This window comes from Hordeum vulgare, chromosome 3H (assembly GCF_904849725.1).
Source record: "Hordeum vulgare subsp. vulgare chromosome 3H, MorexV3_pseudomolecules_assembly, whole genome shotgun sequence".
Classification (NCBI taxonomy): domain Eukaryota; kingdom Viridiplantae; phylum Streptophyta; class Magnoliopsida; order Poales; family Poaceae; genus Hordeum; species Hordeum vulgare.
In genome coordinates this window covers 342822238-342830207 of record NC_058520.1, presented here as the reverse complement: position 1 = coordinate 342830207, position 7970 = coordinate 342822238, and positions in this window count along the sequence as shown.

The window sequence follows — 7970 nt, the reverse complement described above, 5'->3', positions numbered from 1 at the left end:
ACCCTAGTGGAGGGTTCTACCTAGACATCGACGATGACGAGTAGCTGGTATCCCAGCTACGACCTGGCCCTAGGATGGGTCTGTAGATAGTCAGGCCATGTGCCTTTATCTTTCCATCTGTCTGTACTCAGACAGTTTTAAATCTTCCGCTGGCTTGTAAGAATTGTGTGTATGACTTGTGATGATGGGTCGTGAGACCCCTACCTTGTAATATTATGTGTGAGGCTCTTCCGAGCCTTCTAAATAAAGTTTGTATGTTTATGGTTATGTTGTGATGCCATCGATGTATCTATACATATCGGTATGCCATGCATACGTGTGTTGTACTTGATATGTATGGGGTTCGAATACCTAGTCGTATGCTTTAGTAGCACTCCTTACAGGGAAATGCCCCTTTGTGATTCCATCGAGCCATGGTAGTTCGCTAATGCTCCGGACACATTGGTTGACCGGCATGTGTCCTTCTTCGCTGTTGTGTTTGTCCCTTTGGGAAATGTCACGCGATGTGATGGAGTCCTTGTAGCTTTCTATGACTCGTCTACATTCGTTCATGACCAACACCTGCCTTGCTGGATCATGTATGCATGTCCCTGTACGGAACTGCCACTTTAGTTTATGACTAGACATGTCAATCCGGGTTCTTTGACATTGGATTGCTAGCGACACAATTGCATACGCGAGTCAAAAGGCGCAAATGGTCCCGTCTAAGGTAAGGCTGCAGCCGTGGGGATAACCATGCGTGAGACCGCAAAGAGATGCGATGTGTTACAGGCTCGATTCCTATGGCTTAGGATCGGGATCCCGACATCGTTGGTATCAGAGCCTGAATGACTGTAGGATTACTAACCAAACTGGTCGAAGTTGAGTCTAGAATTTCTTTAGTTATATATAAGGGAATTGTTTGTGGAAGGTAACGTAAGACTCTTTCTTATCTTCTCAAGTTATTCTATTCTGGTCATCCTCGTCTTTTCTGCGGGGATTAAGAATTAGGTTACTTATCTTTCTCTTAGGATCGTGTGTTATTGATCGGTAGATTATAGGACAACGAGTCAAGAGTTACTTCGGGTTTCTTTTATTCCAAGGAAAATAAAGTAAGTTTTGATGACCATGGAGTTGAACTTGATAGTTGAGTGGTTATGCTATCCTTTTTTTGTGGGTTGTCTCCAAATTGTTTTTGAGCATTTACAGCCGTTATGCTGCCCAATTTTGTCTTCAGAGCTCTAATGCTTTTGCATTACTCTCTATTTTTATATGCCTGGTCGTCCCTCTCGTCAGGTGGTCCATCTGACTAGGTGCATTGATGTGCCGGGTCATACGGCCATGCTTGTCAGGATGATGTCAGTATCCGATTACCGCTGGTACCCAGAGTACAAGGTGGAAGAGGAGTACCGGGATTTTAATCAGAGTCAGTACCTCTGCACTGTTAGGGTATTCCCAGATTACCCTGGAGCTGAGGAGCCAATCCATTGGTCTTACGGATTGGGGGTCACTGTTGACATGGCAGTACAAGATGTTGCCTATTCAATGCTGACCATCTTGAGGGCTAGACATGCACTACGGCAGAATTCAAAGTTCTGCTATGTTCCTGCCTCTCAGCCAGGAGAATAAGGATACCTCAGTGGGGTCTACTTTGATTCCTCTATGGAGGATCCGCTGCTGCAGTCCACTGCGGAGATGCTAGAGAATAGAGACAGGGATGCTCGTGCCCTTCGTATGGAGCTTTATGCTACATGTGCCCGTCTGTGGACGGCTTGGACACAGTTGGCACATGTAGTCCAAACAGGGTATGGAGATATGGAGATGCTGAACCCTGTTAGGACCCATCTTTCGTCTCATGTTGATTGGCCTGCTATAGGAGGAGTCACCCCTCTTCGGGGACCTCTACTACCACCAGTCAGGGGACCAAGGCCACACCCATGTCCTTACGGATCCCAGGGGTCTGAGGCTGGAGTATTTCCTGATCCACAGGTTGAGCTTCCAGGCCATGGAGGCAGTCTTTATGAGATGTTCTATGCAGATGCCTGAACCGTGAGTGGAAGGATAGTATGTTAGTAGTTGTACTTCCACAGTCCTGTGTGACTTGTGAGGTATGCTTGTGTCATGAAATGAATTCAAGAGGTATAGATAAATAATGTATAGGAAGCTTGGAAGCCTCTGATGAGTAGTTTCATGTTTTCAGTAGTTTGCTCTTCGGTTAAGGTTGTACTGAACTATGTAATCGTGTGTATGAACCATGGTGTATATATAGCAGTTGCTTGTTACCATGTTGTTTGGATATTCATTTCCGCATTCCATATGTTTAGTGCATTCTTAATCCATAGTTAGTATTGATGTTGATATTGGTCTAAGCTGTGAGTTTGTTTGTCAGGATGGTGTTCACCAGGTTGAACCGTGCCCCTCTCATGAGCAAGGAGAGGGTAGTCAAGCGTCGGAGGAGGAACTGCCTCACCCGCCCTCTCTGGCGGAAGTTATGCTTGAGGCAGAGAGAAACAAAAGGGAGACCAACCGTCTGTTAGATCGTATTGAGCAAAATACGGCTCGTCGGCCTAGGAATGATGCAGTGTCCCTCAATGACTTTGTGAAGCTGAATCCTCCAAAGTTCCATCACTCCGTCGATCCCCTCGACGCTGATGATTGGTTGTGTAGTATATCGCGCAAGATTCGATCTGCAAATGTTTCTGAAGCCGACAAGGTGACCTTTGCGGAGTACTTTTTGGAAGGACCCGCCAATCTGTGGTGGAAGAACTTTGAAGCTATGTGTCATGCTGAACCAGCAGCCACATGGGCAGACTTTAGTGCAGCCTTCCGTCTGCACCATATTCCAGAGGGCCCGATGGACAAAAAGAGAGAGGAGTTCTGTGCATTCACCTAGGGAAAGTTGACCGTGGATGCCTATAGCCGTGAGTTCGGTAACCTCGCCGGCTATGCAACTGAGGAGGTGTCAAGTGATGCTAAGAAGCAAGCAAGATTCTGTAAGGGTCTGAGCCCTGAGCTTCGTCGTGATTTGCGCCTCCACGAATGTACAAGCTTTCAAGCTCTTGTCAACAAGGCAATCAGTGACGAGACTGGTCACACCGACTATGAAGCCACAAAGAAGCACTCTCGTGACTCTGGCTCATCATCTGGTTCCGCGTTTCCGAAACGCAGGCTGTGGGTTCCAAATAGTTCTCTGTCGCCAAGATACACTCCAAGGCCATCCTATGGGGCGCCTCAGACGAATCAGACCAACCCTCCAGCAAAAACCTATGGTGGTCCAGCTAGCAATGCTGCACCACGTGCCAATCAGGTGATATGTTACAAGTGTGGAGAACCAGGGCACTATTCCCGAGAGTGTCCTCAAAACATGGGTGCCAAGCAACCCAGAAAGTCCGTTGGGCAAGGCAAGTCGGGCAAAGCTTATTATGTGAAGCCAACTCCTGCGCGTGGCCGTGTGAACTATGTTTTAGCAGAAGAAGCTACAGAGGATCCCGACGTCATACTGGGTACGCTCCTTGTTAATCATCACCCAGCGTTTGTTCTTTTTGACACTAGGTCATCTCATTCCTTCATTTCAGAAAGCTATGCACAGTTGCATAATATGTCTTTCTGTGATATGCCAATCCCATTGGTTGTCCAAACCCCTGGTAGTAAGTGGCAAACCTCCAGGATAACTTATGACAATGAAATTCTAGTAGACAAGCTAGTTTTTCTAGCATCCTTGATAGCCTTGAAATCTTTGGATATCAATATCATCTTGGGTATCGACTGGATGTCAGCTCATTATGCCAAGATTGATACTCATTCTAGAAATGTTCAGCTTACCCATCCCTCGGGTGAGATAGTCAATGTCTTTACTCGAGTTGCCAAATGCCAACTCTATTCCCTCAATGCCAACCCTCTTCCGGAACTTGAAGACATTCCAGTAGTCCGTGACTTCCCGGATGTTTTTCCAGAGGAACTGCCAGGAATTCCACCTGACAGAGATGTAGAGTTTGTGATAGACCTTGTTCCGGGTACCGTTCCAATAGCCAGAAGACCTATAAGATGGCACCCCTCGAGCTAGCCGAACTTAAGAAGCAACTAGATGAGGCCTTGAATAAAGGTTTCATTCGTCCTGGCTCTTCTCCTTGGGCTTGTCCCGTCCTCTTCGTCAAGAAGAAATACAGAACGGATCGGATGGTTGTAGATTACCGACCAGTTAATCTGGTCACCATAAAGAACAAATATCCGCTCCCCGGGATCAATGATCTGTATGATCAGCTCGCTGGATCCTCAGTCTTCTCAAAAATGGATTGGAGGTTGGGATCCCATCAAATCAAGATCAAGAACGGGGACATTCCAAAAACGGCTTGTGTCACTCGTTATGGCCAATACGAGTACACCGTCATGTCCTTCGGTTTAACCAATGCCCCAGCCACCTTCTCTCGCTTGATGAATTCAATCTTCATGGAGTATTTGGATAAATTTGTCGTAGTACACCTCGATGATATTCTCATCTACTCGAAGAACGAACAAGAACATGCCGAGCATCTAAGGCTGGTATTGATGAAACTTCGAGAGCATCGCCTTTATGCCAAGTTTTCAAAATGTGAATTTTGGTTACCAGAAGTGACCTATCTAGGTCACGTAATCTCTGGTAAGGATATTGCTGTCAATCCCGAGAGAGTTCACGCTGTCCTTGATTGGACTCAACCTGAATCGGTTAAGCAAGTTAGGAGTTTTCTTGGTCTAGCGAGCTATTGTCGCCGCTTTGTCGAGAATTTCTCCAAGGTTGCAAAGCCTCTAACTGAACTCCTCAAGAAAGATAAAAAGTTCGAGTGGACACCACACCGTGAGCATAGTTTTCAGGAACTGAAAAGACGCCTGACTTCCGCACCTGTGTTGCTACCACCAGATTTCTCTAAGGACTTTGTTATCTACTGCGACACCTCGCGACAAGGATTAGGTTGCATTCTCATGCAGGATCGTCATGTGATTGCATACGCATCCCGATAGTTGCCTCCACATGAGGATAATTATCCCACACATGATCTTGAGCTTGTAGCTGTAGTCCATGCACTTAAAACCTGGCGACATTACATTCTTGGTAATTGTTGGGAAATATTCACTGATCACCAAAGTCTGAATTATATCTTCACCCAGCCGGATTTGAATCTCAGGCAAAGATGGTGGGTTGAGTTGATCACGGATTACGACTTAGGGATAACTTACACCCCGGGGAAGGCCAATGTTATGGCTGATGCACTAAGTCGTAAGTCTTATTGTAACAATCTGATGCTACAATGAGGTCAACCACGTCTTTGTGAGGAATTTCGGAAGTTAAATCTTCACATTGTTCCTCAAGGATTCCTTTCTACCCTGGTGGCGAAGCCTACTCTTAAGGATCAAATCATAGCTGGCCAAAAGCGTGATAAGGGTATATCACGGATCAAGGAGAATATTATTAGCGGAAATGCTAATGAATTCTCCATGAATGATCAAGGTGTTGTGTTCTTCCAGAATCGTCTAGTGGTTCCTAAGAATCCACATCTACGGCAGTTAATCCTTAAGGAAGCTCATGATTCTCCTCTCACCATTCATCCTGGTAGTACTAAGATGTATCAGGACCTACGCCAGAGGTTTTGGTGGACTAGGATGAAAAGAGAAATTGTTGAGTTCGTTGCTAACTGCGAAGTTTTCCTCGAGTTAAGGCAGAACATCAAAGGCCTGCTGGCACCCTTCAACCCTTAGCTATTCCTGAATGGAAATGGGATAAAGTTAGTATGGACTTCATCACCGGATTTCCCAAGACCAAGAAAGGAAATAATGCTATCTTTGTGGTCATTGACCGTCTTTCTAAAGTAGCTCATTTTCTTCCAGTTCGTGAGAGTATAACAGCTAGCCAGCTAGCAGAGTTATACATCTCCCGAATAGTGTCTCTTCATGGTGTTCCTCTGGAGATTAACTCAGACCATGGAAGTATTTTTTACTTCTCGCTTCTCGGAGAGTTTTCAGAATGCCATGGGGACTCACTTATCTTTTAGCACTGCTTTCCATCCTCCATCAAGTGGTCAAGTAGAAAGAGTGAATCAAGTTCTAGAAGATATGCTCCGAGCTTGTGTTATATCGTTCGATATGAATTGGGAGAAGTGCCTTCCATTCGCCGAGTTCGCTTATAACAATAGTTATCAATCAAGCTTGGGCAAAGCTTCTTTTGAAGTTCTCTATGGATGAAGATGTCGAAAACCTCTTAATTGGTCAGAAACCGGAGAGAGGCAACTCTTTGGCCCGGATATGATCCAGAATGCAGAAGAGAAAGTTCGCATTATTCGTGAAAAGTTGAAAACAGCCCAGTCTCGTCAAAAGAGCCAATATGATCGTCATCATAAGGCTGTGAACTTTGAAGTTGACGAGAAGGCTTACCTTCGGGTTACACCTTTGAAGGGTACCCATTGATTCGGTATCAAGGGCAAGTTGGCTCCTTGTTACATCGGTCCTTTTCGCATTCTTTCCAAACGAGGAGAAGTTGACTACGAGTTGGAACTTCCTCCGCATCTCTCCAAGGTTCATGATGTTTTCCACGTCTCGCAACTCAGGCGTTGCTTTTCGGATCCTATCCGTGAAGTGGACCACGAAACGCTTCATCTCCAAGATAACCTTTCATACCGAGAATACCCTGTGTGTATTCTTGATCAAGCTGAGCGTACCACTCGACGTTGAAACCTCAAGTTTCTTAAAGTTCAATGGTCAAATCATTCTGAAAAGGAGGCAACATGGGGAAGAGAGGATCGTCTCCGACTTGAGTATCCCGCGCTATTCCCGACGACTTCCAAATCTCGGGACGAGATTCTTTTGAGTGGAGGTGAGTTGTCACATCCCTGATCCCTATTAGGTTTAGTAAGATGTGCTCATGTTTTATTTCAATGCATCCAAGAAAATGAAATGAAAACCCAAAAGCAAAGCAAGGAAACCAAAGCAAAACCCTAGCAACCCCTCATTCAAAAGCATTTAAAAATTGATGTCAAATCAATGAACCCAAAATGACATTAAGAAAAGTTCATCTTTTGTGATAAATATAGAAAACAAGATATCAGAGATGAAACTTATTTTCAAACCACTTTTGGCATTTTAAAATTAAGTTAAAAGCTACTGAAATCAATTATATATTTGATTTCAAATAATTTAAAGTTTCCAAAAATGTTGAAAACTTTATGAGTGGTTGGAAATATTCCAACTAACACTTCAGTATTTTTCAAACTATTTTAGGTATAGTTTGGAGCCAAAAATAAAACAAAACAAATAACAGAAAGAATAAAACAGAAAACAAAAAAGGAAAGAAGTGCAAAAGGCTTACCTGACGCTCATCTGAACCCAGCCCACCTTAGGTGTCGTCTTCCTCCTGCCAGTCGGAGCAGGAGGTGGCCGCCGCTCGATCCGGCGTGCCCACGCAGCTGTGTGCTTGCCTGGCCGCCTTGTCGCGCTGGCGCGGTCGGGGATAAGCTCCTCGAGGCCTCCCCGAGCTCATCCCCTCCCCATTCGCTCTGTTCTCTCTCCCCCTCTCAACCGCCATGACCGCAAGCTCAAGCTTGAGCTCGCCGTCGCTCCTGTCCCTCTCCCTCTCACTTGAGTTGTCCATCAGCTTCGCCGTGACCCCCTGAAGCTCTCCAGCTAGTCGCTCGATGCCGAGAAGCCCTGGAACGTTGTGAAGCCATTGTCTTCTTCCTCGGATCACCGGAGCTTCGCCGCCGTCGTTCTCCCTCCTCAGGCCATCCCCGCGCCCACTCTCGACGCCTCTGCACTCCCCGTGAGCTCAGGGTTCTTTCCCCTAAGATCTCCCCCTCGATCCCTTCCTCTAGACCCCGATTCCACCGGAGCCAGGCGAGATACGCCGCGGGACCTCGTCGCCGGTAGATCTCTGGTGCTCGGCTGGTCCATCTGAGGCCACCAATGGCTTCAGTGCGTCGCGTAGGTGATGTAGGAGCCTAGCCCCGCGCGGGATGCCCTGTGTTTCG